Genomic DNA, 14,628 nt, shown 5'->3' on the forward strand with positions numbered 1-14,628 from the left:
TTCGGATTGTAGCATAGAGAGATGCAAGGTCCATAGTCTAAGTTGCATATGTAAAATTAATACAAGGTCCACCACATATCCAAGATAAGTCCCATTGAGGCATATAAAACCACAAGGTTCACTACATGTCAAAGCTAAGTTTCATCAAAGCAAAGAGAGCCACAAGGTCCACAATCTAAGCTACCCATGGGAGATTGATGAAAGGTACACAATCTAAGATATGCATGGAAAATTGATGCAAGGTCCACCACTTCTCCAAGCTAAGCTCCATTGAAGCATTGAGAGACACTTCATTGAAGAATACATAGCCAAAATGTCCACCACTTGTTCAAGGTAATCTCCATTGAAGCATAGAGGGACACAAGGTCCACAATTTAAGGTAAGCATGGAGTAATGATTGAACGTCCATCACTTGTTCAATATTAAGCTTCATGCAAGCATAGAGAGCCACAAGGTCCACTAGTGACCACTTGTCCAACTGAATCTCCATTGTAGCATAAATATCTATAATGTCCATAATCTAATCTAGGCACAGAGAACTGATGCAAGGTCCACCACTTGTCCAAGATAAGACTCATTGAAGCATAGAGAACCACAAGGTCCACCACTTGTCCAAGCTAATCTGCATAAAAGCATAGAGGTACACAAAGTCCACAATTCAAGCTATGCATTTAGAATTTCTGCAAGGTCCACAAGGTGTCCAAGCTAATCTTCCTCCATTTAAGCATAGAGACCTACTTCATTGAAGAAAAGAGAGGCAGAAGGTCTATCATTTATCCAAGCTAAACTCAATTGAAGCATAGAGGGACACAAGGTCCACAATATAAACTAAGCATGGAGAAACAATGCAAGGTAAGCATGGAGTAATGATTGAATGTCCACCACTTGTCCAAGATAAGCTTTCTCCATTTAAGCATAGAGACCTACTTCATTGAAGTATAGAGAGCCAGAAAGTCCACCATTTGTCCAAGCTAAACTCAATTGAAGCATAGAGGGCCACAAATTCCACATTATAAACTAAGCATGGAGAAACAATGCAAGGTCCACCACTTGTTCAACCTTAAGCTTCATTCAAGCATATAGAGCCACAAGGTCCACCACTTGTCCAACCTAATTTCCATTGTACCTTAAAGAGATGCAATGTCCATAGCTTAAGTTGCAGATGGAAAATTAATGTAAGGTCCACCATCTATCGAAATTGAAGCCCATTGAAGCACAAAGAGCCATAAGGTCCACCACTTGTCCAAGCCAAGTCTCATCAAATAAAAGAGGGCCACAAGGACTACAATCTAAGCTACCCATGGAAAATCAATGTAAGGTCCACTTTTCCAAGCTAATAATCAAAGAATAGAGTGTGATGTCCCTCTACGCTTAGCTTGTATCCACCACTTCTCTAAGCTAAGCTCCATTGAAGCATAATAAAGAGCCAAAATGTCCACCACTTGTCCAAACTAAGTTGCATTGAGGCACAGAGAGCCACAAGGTCTAGCATTTGTCCAAGAAAAACTTCAATGAAGAAGAAAGAGACAGATGATCTACCACTTATCCAAGCTAAGATCTATTGAAGCATAGAGGTCCACAAGCTCCACAATTTAAGTTGAGTATAGAAAATTGATGTGAGGTCCACCACTTGTCCAAACTAATCTCCATTGAAGCATAGAGGGCCACAAAGTCCACAAATCAAGCTATGCATTTAGAATTGTTACAAGGTTCACTACTTGTCCGAGCTAAGATTCATCCAATTAAGCATAGAGACCTACCTCAGTGAAAAATACAGAGCCATAAGGTTCACCATTTGTCCAAGCTCAATTGAAGCATAGAGAACCACATCATAAAATAAGCATGGAGAAATGGTAAAAGGTCCACCACTTGTTCAACATTAAGCTTCATTCAAATGTATAGAGCCACAAGGTCCACCACTTGTTTAACCTAATTCCCATCGTAGCATAGAGAGATGCAAGATCCATAGTCTAAGTTGTATATGAAAAATTAATATAAGGTCCACCACCTATGCAAGATAAGTCCCATTGAGGCATACAAAACCACAAAGTTCACTAAATGTCAAATCTAAGTTTCATCAAATCAAAGAGAGCCACAAGGTCCACAATCTAAGCTACCCATGGGCAATTGATGTAAGGTCCACCACTTGGCCAAGCTAAGATTCATCAAAGCATATAGCACCATAATATCCACAATCTAAGTTATGCATGGAAAATTGATGCAAGGTCCACCACATCTCCAAGCTAAGGTCCATTGAAGCATTGAGAGACACTCCATTGAAGAATACATAGCCAAAATGTCCACCACTTGCTCAAGAAAATCTCCATTGAAGCATAGAGGGACACAAGGTCCACAATTGGTCCACAATTTAAGGTAAGCATGAAGAAATGATTGAACGTCCATCACTTGTTCAATCTTAAGCTTCATGCAAGCATAGAGATCCACAAGTTCCACCATTTGTCCAACCTAATCTCCATTGTAGCATAAATATCTACAAGGTCCATAATCTAATCTATGCATGGAGAATTGATGCAAGGTCCACCACTTGTCCAAGCTAGGACTCATTGAAGCATAGAGAACCACAAGGTTCATCACTTGTCCAAACTAATCTCCATTAAAGCATAGAGGTCCACAAAGTACACAATTCAAGCTATGCATTTAGAATTTCTGCAAGGTCCACCAGTTGTCCAAGCTAAGCTTCCTCCATTTAAGCATAGAGACCTACTTCGTTGAAGAATGGAGAGCCAGAAGGTCCACCATTTATCCAAGCTAAACTCAATTGAACCATAGAGGTCCACAAATTCCACATTATAAACTCAACATGGAGATGCAAGGTAGCCACTTGCTGAAACTTAATCTTCATTTAAGCATATAGAGCCACAAGGTCCACCACTTGTCTGACCTAATTTCCATTGTAGCATATAGAGATGCAAGGTCCATAGTCTAAGTTGAATATGGAAATTAATGTTATGTCCACCACCTATCCAAGATAAGGCCCATTGAGGCATAGAGAACCACAAGGTCCACCACTTTTCCAAGCTAGTTTTCATCAAATCAAAGAGAGTCACAAGGTCCACAGTCTATGCTACGCATGGGAAATTGATGTAAGGTCCACCGCTTGTCCAAGCTAAGCTTCATCAAAGAATATAGAGTGATAATTTCCATAACTTAAGCTATGCATGAAAAATTGATGCAATGTCCACTAGTTCTCCAAGCTAAGCTCCATTGAAACATTGAGAGCCAATCCATTGAAGAATAGAGAGCCAAAATGTCCACCACTTGTTCAAGATAATCTCAATTCAAAGCATAGAGGGACACAAGGTCCACAATTTAAGCTAAGCATGGAGAAATGATGAAGGTCCATCACTTGTTTAAGATTAAGCTTCATTCAGAGAGCCACAAGGTCCACCACTTGTCCAACCTAATCTCTATTGTAGCATATATATCTACAAGGTCCATAATCTAATATATTCATGGAGAACTAATGCAAGGTCCACCACTTGTCCAGTCCTAAGCTCTATTGAATCATAGAGATTCACAAGGGCCACCAATTTTCTAAGCTAAACTTGTTTCTAGCATGGACAAATGATGCAAGGTCCACCATTTGTTCAAAGTTAAGCTTCATTCAAGCATATAGAGCCTCAAGGTCCACCATTGGTCCAACCCAAATTCCAAGCTAAGCTCAATCAAATCCATAGAGACACACAAGGTCCACAATCTATGCTATGCATGGAAAATTGATGAAAGGTCCACCAATTGTTCAAGCTAAGCTTAATCAAAGAAAATAGAGCTAGAAGGTCCACAACCTAAGCTATGCATGGAAAATTGATGCAAGGTCCATGACTTCTCCAAACTAAGCTCCATTGAAGCATAGATAAACACTCCATTGAAGAATAGAGAGTCATAATGACCACCACTTGTCCAAGATAATCTCCATTGAAGCATAGAGGGACATAGCTAAGTAAGGAGAAATGATGCAAGGTCCAGCACGTGTTCAAGATTAAACTTCATTCAAGCATAGAGAGCCACAATATTCACCACTTTTCCCACCCAAATCTCCATTGTAGCATAGAGAGTTACAAGGTCCATAATGTAAGCTATGCATAGAGAAGTGATGCAAAGTCCACCACTTGTCCAAACATAAGCTCTATTGAAGCATAGAGATCCACAAGGTCCACCAATTGTCCAAGCCTAAGCTCTATTGAAGGATAGAGATCCACAAGGTCCACTGCTTGTCCAAACTAATCTTCATTACATCATGTAGAGCCACAAAGGTCCAACCAAAGTATAGAGAGCCAGAATGTCCACAATCTAAGGTATGGATGGAAAATTGATGCAAGGTCCACCACTTCTTCAAGCAAAGCTCCATTGAAGCATTGAGAGTCACTTCATTGAAGAATAGAGATACATAATGTCCACCACCTATTGAAGATAATCTCTATTGAAGCATTCAGTGACATAAGGTCCACAATTTAAGCTAAGAATGCAAAAATGATGGAACATCCATCACTTGTTCAAGCTTAAGCTATATTCAAGCATAGAGAGCCACAAGGTCCACCACTTGTCCAACCTAATATCCATTGTATCACAAATACTTACAAGGTCCATAATTTAATATATGCGTGGAGAACTGATGCAAGGTCCACCATTTATCCAAGCCTAAGCTTTATTGAATCATAGAGATTCACAAGGTTCACCACTTGTTTAAGCTAAGATTTATTCTAGCATAGAGACCCAGTCTATTGTAGAATAGAGAGCCAAAAGGTCAACCACTTGTCCAAGCTAAGATCCATTGAAGCATAGAGAGCCACAAGGATCTACAATCTAATTTAGGCATGAAGAATGGATGCAAGGTTCCACCACTTGTCTAAGAAAAGTCCCATTAAAGCGTAAAAAGCGACAAGTTCTATGACTTATCCAAGCTAAGGTCCAGTCAAGAAAGAGAGATGCTAGGTCCACAGTCTAAGTTAGGCATGGAAGAAAAATGCATGGGTCCACCGCTTATTTAATCCAAGTCCCATCAAAGCATAGAGAGCCACAAGGTCCACCACTTATTCAAGATAAGCTCATTTGAACAATACAGAGCCAGAAGATACTTAGTCTAAGATAAAATGATGCAAGGTCCGCTAGGCTTAATGTAGAGGGAAAAACCCACCCTCTACGAGTCTATGTTCATACACAGAGAGGAAGAAGAAGTAGAGAGAGATGGAGAGAGAGATATATAGAGAGATGGGATCCGTTACAGGAGAAGAAGTAGGAGATAACCATACATCTCAATACATACTTGCCTTATCCAATGATTGTGGGCTGATTAAAAGTGATAAGAGTACCCTCTTATATAGGAAAATTCCCATACCCTTATGACCTTTTGTGCTTGCCTTTTGGAATCCTCCCTTTACCCTTAGACTAAGGTTCATATCCCTTGTATTTATGGTGTATGGCCCACGCCATATGTGGGACGCATGTCTAACCTCACCATCCTGTATTATTGCAGTATTAGCGAGAACCACGATTGATTTGTCAAACCATGGGACTCGACTTAGTGCATAGAGGCTACAAGAGGTTGTCAATCTCTTGGAAAACAACTAACAACTCACATCTAACTCAAGCTACACTCAAGTGACTGAAATCACCAAAAGCCAATCGCTCATCGGCAAGCAAATCACATCCGTTATAGCATCAAATGACATCCAACGTAACGAAACTTCTAGGACAAGATTACAAGACCTAAGCACACATGTCTATGGCCTCAAATCCCACTTTAGGTCAAGTTCCAAAATCGCAATTATTAACAGCAGTGGATTTTTGACCTAATCGTTTTCAACCTAGAATGCATCTAAATGCTTAGCAATGATGCCCCAATACCCCGCCTATGCTTAGTTTTCGATTTAAAAGTGTAAATTCCTAATTATGATGAAATTAGGCCACGGGTCATCGGCGACGCCAAAAGCTACAAAATACTGTGAATGGCTTATGTCAATGCGTAGAGCTCTTACCTCCGGTTTCAATGCAACAAATGCATTCGCAATGTGACAACCGGAGAGGGAGTATGAAGCGCAAGAAGGAGAGAAGTGAGTGCCATTAGCTCACGCTGTGTATTTATTATCCAAAAGCTTAATAAAATCTTTACAAAGTTGGCTTTTATACCTTAGCCAAGGTCTAAAATGTGTAATTTCTGGCGCCCAAGACCTTTGAGACTCCACACTTATTGTATCTGCAACCTAGGTACAGTAACTGACCTGTTCTTTACAACTTGGAACTCCCATCGAGCTCATAATACATTAAAGTATTACAATGGCTTGAAATAAATCGGGAATTTATAATACATGACCATTTTGGGAAAACATGTGTTAAGTGATTAACTCCAATCTTTACTGCTTCTTCACTTTGATCTTCGATGTGCATCCGTACATCTTTGGTATTTAGCAGCTTCTATTAACTGACGTTGACTCAGTTAACATTCCACCCTTCCTATTTTAGTGCCCGTCCCCGGGCACTATTGAAAAAGTGTCCTTGGAGGCTGTGGAAGGCTTTGATTGTTTGTTGATGGGTTGATCTTCATTTTGTCGTTGGATTTGTTGATGAGGTTCAATTTGCTGCAACATCTTCATTAGTCAAAATATGTCGGTTGTGAGTGATGATGTTGCATTTGTCTGTTGCAATAGCATCATGATGAGGTTGCTGTTTAGTTATGAAAAATATGTACAAAGGAAGTAGAATGATGAGGTTCTTAATTAGGGTCTTATGCCTAGATGACTTAAGGGAAAAAACACAGTGGGAAAAAAGTGCCTTTGGTATACGCGTATTATTGGAGTACTTATTAGCATGGGAAATATTAATAAAGTACTCAAGGGATTATTTGGTGATGGATATGGAATTAAAAAGGTAGCAAATATGAAAGGGTAGCATGATGGAACATTGGTTTGCCTGTTGTAGTCCACTCAAGGTGCATAGGTGGAAGCAAAAAAGAGTGTCTAATGCATATGTCCAATGGTGGGACATCCTATTTATGCATACACAAAAATGCATGGAAAACAATATGCTGTGCAAGTAAGATTTTGAGGGGTTCTTCAGAAAGATGGTGTAGCTATAAAAGCATATGACATGGCTTTGCAAGCTGGCACCCCTTTAAGAATGGTTTTTGTTGACGAGGATATGTGCTCTCATCTTACTGTGCACTGTGCCTGAGTGTTGGACTCTATGACATCACCAATTGTAAGTTAATAGACTTTGACTCTTATGCTCATCTCATCCAACATGAGCAACACAACTTTAGATATGCTCAACTCTTCTAGCTTGAGCGTAAGCCTAATAACTACGACCTTAGCACAAAGTTTAATATGACTTGAAGCTTTGGGTCTAATGCTTTGCTCATTTTATGGCTCAGGATCTCGACTTTAACTATGCCAAAGAGTGTTTTTTGCACCCTGGCGACTTGACTTTTTACATTTTATCATCTTTGAATCTTCATTCGTGCTGGTTGGGTTGTCCTTGTTTGACTGTGAAGACTCCATTGGTTGTTCAATTCTCCAATTAGGCCTGTTGATAGAAGTATTTGATGTTGTTGGAGGCCTTTGTTCACTTTTGGCATCTGGATTTTGACTAGGAGCATTGGAAGAATTAGAAACCCAAACCTCTTGATGACCTTTGTAGCTCCTTTGTTGAATTTGTTGAGCTTTAGGTCCTACTGAGATGCTGAGATCTTCATGCAAGTCTGGTGTAGTTGCAGTTGGATTGTGGTTGACTGGTAGCCAAATCTTTGTATACCATGTGTAGAATCCTTGTCCAAGAAGAACATTCTTTGAGATCCATCTTTGTTCTATATCCTTTTGTGAGCCGTGGTAGACTTCAGCATCATTCAATGTTGTTCTGTTGTATACCTGCTTCTTAGGTATCCTAGGATATTGCCGAGGATGATACCTTGTGGGCCTTTTTTCTTGGGAGGGACTTGAAGTTACTTCATATGCTCTAACCTGTGGTTTTGGCACCCATATCTATTTGCTAACTCCATAGTACTCATGTTCCTTTAAGCTCCATTGTGATGCTATCCATCCCATGTGTTTGTCTTCATGTATTGATTTCCTGTCCTTAATCCAAATTGGATCATTGACTTTGACTAAATTGCTCGGAACAAACACTTGCTTGAATTTCCTTTTCTTCCTTGAGTACTTTGGCTGAAATATCTTTGCTTTTCTGGGTGTCTCCTTAGAGGTTTCAGTTGCGTCAACAATTGACTTGAAGTTTTGAAAGCTTGACTTGCTTGAAGAAGCTGATCCATGAGGGTTCTTTGATGCAGAGGAATATGTTGTCACACCTTCTTTTCTAATCGATGGAAGTCCCACTTTAACTTTACCTTTGTCTGCAAGATTTTTCTTCTTTACCTTTCATCTCATTTCCAATTTGCTCTGTGCCTTGCTCGGATGTTGATGTGTCCCTATTGGCTGGATTTCTTGAACAATCTTCAGCAAAATGTCCAACTTTTCTTCCACAATCTGAGCAATATTCCATGACTGGTGGTATTTCATTTGGTTCTGTCATGTCAAGCTCTAGCTGAGAATCTTTTGTTTCTATGCTTGCCAAATTGTTGGCTTCTTCTTTCAAATCACTTAGCATGAAGCTGTAGACTGCTCCATCTTGACCTTTGTACTGCCTTTGGCTCGGTTCTCCAATTAGATTGGCTTCTACTAGTTGATCTATTGGATCTTGAAATTTTGGCTCTAGACTATAGATCTGACCACCACTGTAATCCATGTACAATGACCCTGATTGCATATGCACTAAATAGATGCTTTGGGGACTTGTGCAGATTTTTGGATTTACACCTGGGTTGATTTTTTTCACTTCTATATGCACTTCATATTTAAGCTTGCAATACCTGGCTCCACTGAAGTCTGTGAACATCTGGGAGTTTTTTGAGTCTGGCATTAGTCTAATCAATATGATCTGGGCTCCTGTGTTTCTTTTACTGCTCACTAAGTATCTATGGCCTCTGTATCTACACATAAGACTTTGTCTCCATTGTGGCCATAAAGATGCAAAATTTTCTCTGTTGCACTTGTACATGTGCTACCACTGCTATTGGCTTGCTCTGTTGTACTTACATTCTCGGTTCGATTTGAGTCCATGTTGGCTGGTTCTGTAAAAACTATCTCCTGGCAAATTTTGGTACTGATTAGCAAAAAAAAAATTATGCACGGGTTTTATAAGACTACTTTTGCCAAAGTACTTTTGGCAGTTGATTTCTCTTAGACTCACAAGAGTTGATTAACTCTAGCTCGAAAATGTTAGAATTGATTGCAGCCTTTGAAACGATGAAAATCTAGGCCTTGAATAACCTAACCTGCAAATTAGATTTTTATCCATTTTTTCCACTTGACTTGAATTCAGCTCTTGTCAAGCTCCCAATTCTTTGCCTGCAACTTGGTTCTTCAATCTGAGCTAGGTGAATCAGTAAATGAGATTTCCAAATTCTATCCTTGCAAGGAGCTAAAGGACTAATCTGCAACTTGAAACTGAGTTAACAGGTACCAATTTGGATCCGATGGAACCCAAAAAAGTTGACCAGTGGCCTTGTATTATGTTGTTCTAGCACTGTACAAGCTCAAAAGTCCAAACTCTTGTTTCTGGAGCTCAAAAGTAAATAATCTGGATTATTTACTTTTCTCAATTTTTACACTTTTTAGGCTTGTTTTGCCAAGTACTTACCTTGTTGTGCCTTCTGTATCTACATATAAGACTTTGTCTCCATTGTAGCCATAGAGCTGCAAAATCTCTGTTGCACTTGTACATGTGCTACCACTGCTATTGGCTTGCTCTGTTGTACTTACATTCTCGGTTCGATTTGAGTCCATTTTGGCTGGTTTTGTAAAAACTATCTCATGGCATATTTTGGTATTGAGTAGCAAAAAAAAAATTATGCACGGGTTTGATAAGACTGCTTTTGCCAAAGTACTTTTGGCAATTGATTTCTCTTAGACTCACAAGAGTTGATTAACTCTAGCTCGAAAGTGTTAGAATTGATTGCAGCCTTTGAAACGATGAAAATCTAGGCCTTGAATAACCTAACCTGCAGATTAGATTTTTATCCATTTTTTCCACTTGACTTGAATTCAGCTCTTGTCAAGCTCCCAATTCTTTGCCTGCAACTTGGTTCTTCAATCTGAGCTAGGTGAATCAGTAAATGAGATTTCCAAATTCTATCCTTGCAAGGAGCTAAAGGACTAATCTGCAACTTGAAACTGAGTTAACAGGTACCAATTTGGATCCGATGGAACCCAAAAAAGTTGACCAGTGGCCTTGTATTATGTTGTTCTAGCACTGTACAAGCTCAAAAGTCCAAACTCTTGTTTCTGGAGCTCAAAAGTAAATAATCTGGATTATTTACTTTTCTCAATTTTTACACTTTTTAGGCTTGTTTTGCCAAGTACTTACCTTGTTGTGGTCTCTCGACAAGCTTGATTGAGTTTGATAAAGATTTGTCCAAGTTATCAAACTGTTTAGTGTCTGCAGACTCTGATTCCAAGAATTTGGCTTAAGTCTCAAATTTGTGATCCAAATTTCACCAAATTTGATTTGTGGGGTCTACTTGCTATGCTTGACCTTGTGGTATGCCCAAATATGCAAGATTGTCAATTCTTGGAGCAGATGTAAATAATCACGTTTTTTGCAAGGTTTTGTTCCAATCTTGACATAGATTTGTTAAGCACCTCAAGTAAAGGTCTCTAGCTAAGTTTCATCAAGTTTGGACTATTTTTGGTCAAATGGTCATTAGTTTTCTTTCCGCAAACTGAGTTTGCAAATTTGGTTACGAGTTTCAATCCAGTGATCCAAATCTTACCAAATTTGGTTTGTGTGCTTATTACAACATGGTAAAACTAGTGGTATGTTGACTTGGTCAAAAAAGTTGAAAAATGGGACAGATGTAAATAATCACGATTATTTACAACTGGTAACTTTTTTCATCTTTTTGATCAACTGAGCATATACTCATGTTATCACATCAATATAAGCCTATGAATCAAGTTTCATCAAGTTTGGACAAATGTTTCCCCAATTTACACTCAAGACTCAAAGAGTTAGTACAAACTTTAGTTTTTACCCAATTTTTTGCTAGTATGGTGATCCAAATCTTTTGGGCCTTTACAAAAGTTGTTTGTATACATGCAAGGAGTCAATGGTATGAACCTTGGTCAAATCTGAGTTGAAAGTTAATAATCACGATTATTAACTTTAGGCCCAAAACAGACACTTTTTTGAAATTTTTCATTGTACAGTCTTTTCGTGATCTATTTTGAGCCTATGAATCAAGCCAAAACTTAATTTGGCCTAAAATGTCAAGAAAAAGTAAATAATCTGAGTTTTGGCTAACTCTTGAAAATTTTACCTCAAAGTGTCCTTGAGCTTACCCACTGGTTCATACAACTTTTAGGCTTGCTGTCTAGTTGGATTGACTGGTTTGGCATCTTTTCGTGCTATTTCTAGCCATAGATATGAAACTCTGCAACTTTACATAAACAACTCACAGATGATTCGTTTGGAGTGAGCAATGTTCTGAAATCCACCTCGGATCCTACGTACCCTACTTCTAGGTTCTCATGCAATGGGGTTGTGGAAAGTGTCCACAAACACTCATTCTCTTGTGTTTTTTATGTTTTTCAGAGCCTTGATCTTAATACTTGTCTCGTCTACCAATCATTCTCCAAATCCTAATCTAAATTTACAATCCTACAATCCTAAAGGCACTCCGCAAGTACAACTTACCTCCAAGCAACCTCTACACAGCAAAAGACGACAATCTTAAGCTGTGCGATTCCTAAAAGAAAAGTTTTACTCTAGGTGAACCTAAAGGAAGTTAATGGACAATTACACAAGATGCTCGTATTTTCCCTAGTTAAGGTCTATTTGTCCCCGGCAACGGCACCAAATGTGGGACGCATGTCTAACCTCACCATCCTATCTTATTGCAGTATTAGCGAGAACCATTATTAATTTGTCAAACCATGGGACGAAGCTGACTCGACTAGTGCATAGAGGCTACAAGAGGTTGTCAATCTCTTGGAAAACAACTAACAGCTCGCATCTAACTCAAGCTACTCTCAAGTGACTGAAATCACCAAAAGCCAATCGCTCATCGGCAAGCAAATCACATCCCTTACAGTAGCAACTGACATCCAAACGTAACAAAACTTCTAGGACAAGTTTACAAGACCTAAGAACACATGCCTATGGCCTCAAATCCCACTTTAGGTCAAGTTCGAAAATCGTGATTATTAACAGCAGTTCAACGGATTTTTGACCTAATTGTTTTCAACCCAGAATGCATCTAAATTCTTAGCAATGATGCCCCGATACCCCGCCTATGCTTAGTTTTCGATTTAAAAGTGTAAATTCCTAGTTATGATGAAATTAGGCCGCGGGTTGGCGACGCCAAAAGCTACGAAATACTGTGAATGGCTTATGTCAATTCGTCAAGCTCTTACCTAGGTTGCAATGCAACAAATGCATTCGCAATGTGACAACCAGAGAGGGAGTAGGAAGCGCGAGAAGGAGAGAAGTGAGCGTCGTTAGCTCACGCTGTATATTTCTTACCAAAAATCTTAATAAAATCTTTACAAAGTTGGCTTTTATACCTTAGCCAAGGTCTACAATGTGTAATGTTTGACGCCCAAGACCTCTGAGACTCCACACTTATTGTATCTGCAACCTAGGTACAGTAACTGACCTGTTCTTTACAACTTGGAACTCCCATTGAGCTCGTAACATATTAAAATATTACAATGGCTTGAAATAAATCGGGAATTTACAATACATGACCATTTTGGGAAAAGGTGTGATAAGTGTGTAACTCCAATCTTTAGTGCGTCTTCACTTTGATCTTTGATATACATCCGTACGTCTTTGGTATTTAGCAGCTTCTATTAACTGACGTTGACTCAATTAACACCATAACACTTGGCACGCACAAAGGACCTCAACCCATCAAGTGACCCTTGATTAGAAGTCAAGTGCCTGCAAGTGCTCTTTTAAAATTGTTTTACAAATCTTTTTAGGCATAGCCGAGGCAACGGACCTCAAGTGCAAGAAGTATGAGACAATTGATACATTTCCAACATCATGTGAACAGAAAAGGAAGTCATGTCTTTTCCGCAGCACACTGGAAAACGCAACATCGCATGGTCCTCTCCGCATAACCGCAAAAACTTTTGGCCGTCCCTTCATGAATTTGAAGCCCAGTCATAGGCTCTCCATTCTCTTGTTGTCTATATATCCCTATACCGCATCAACCTTCATCGCTTGGACATCACCACCTTTGGTTTACTTTGAAGAGGAACATGGAAGTTAAGACTTCTAGCACAATGAAGAGTAAGCACAAGAATTTCCCCACCGCTGCATTGTTGCCTTCACTTTGAGTACTTCCACAACCTCAAAATCCGCATCTCCGCAATTTACATCATCCACTATACTTTGCTTTCATGCCGTATATCATTCATCCTTGCCCACGTGAGCATCCCATTGCTTTCTTAATGCCACCTAGCATTACTTTGCAAGAAATATTACTTGAATCCATTCAATTTTGCACTGTAAAGTCATTTGAAGTTTTCAGCTTCAAGCGTGTGAAGTGGTTACAAGAATATGTTCCAGAAGCTTGTTACACATGTACTCCCATCAAAACTATGTGCTGCAGAAGCATCCCGCTGCCTTCAGCACACCCCTGTTGCATTGTATAGATTGATCGACCGGCTTGTAGTGTTCATGCCTCTGGTTCACTGCTAAGGTGTCATGGGCCTGCCTTGCAGTTTCCCCTTCTCTGCTTCCATATTCAGAGGCCTTCTCTTATCCTGCATATCCAATTTCTTCGGCATTGCGCTTGGCATCATGCTCCCTCTCCACCGTAGAATCTTTCACATGCCTAGCCTCATTCTTGGCCTGTTGCCTCCTACACGGGTTGTGCTTCCCTTCTTCAGAACACCGCTTTCATAGACTTCATCACCCTCATAATAAATAGTGAGAAAGAATCCCGTCGCCAAGTGTAGAGGGAAAAACCCACCCTCTATGAGTCTATGTTTATACATAGAGAGGAAGAAGAAGTAGAGAGAGATATACAGAGATGGGAGCTGTTACAGGAGAAGAAGTAGGAGATAACCATACATCTCAATCCATACTTGCCTTATTCAATGATTGCAGGCTAGTTACAAGTGATAAGAGTACTCTCTTACCATACCCTTTCATATCCCCTTATGACCCTTTGTGCTTGCATTTTGGAATCCTCCCTTTACCCTTAGACTAAGGTTCCTATCCCTTTTATAAATGGTGTATGGCCCACACCATAACACTTAAGATTCATTAGGAAGATGAAGAGCCACAAATCCCACCACTTGTCCAAGTGAACCTCCATTAAAGGTACTAGAGCCACATTGTAAGTTAGGCATGTATAATTAATGCAAAGGTCCATCACTTGTGCATGCTAGGCCCCATTAAATCATAGAGGTTCAGAAGGTCCACCGCTTGTTCAAGCAAGATTCATTGAACCATGAAGAGCCACAAGGTCCACAAACTTGCATTGATAATTGATGCAAGGTGCACCACTTGTCCCAACTAAGCTTCTTCGAAGCATAGAGAGCCACAAGG

Source organism: Adiantum capillus-veneris, chromosome 15, assembly GCF_014529385.1.
Source record: "Adiantum capillus-veneris isolate H3 chromosome 15, ASM1452938v2, whole genome shotgun sequence".
Classification (NCBI taxonomy): domain Eukaryota; kingdom Viridiplantae; phylum Streptophyta; class Polypodiopsida; order Polypodiales; family Pteridaceae; genus Adiantum; species Adiantum capillus-veneris.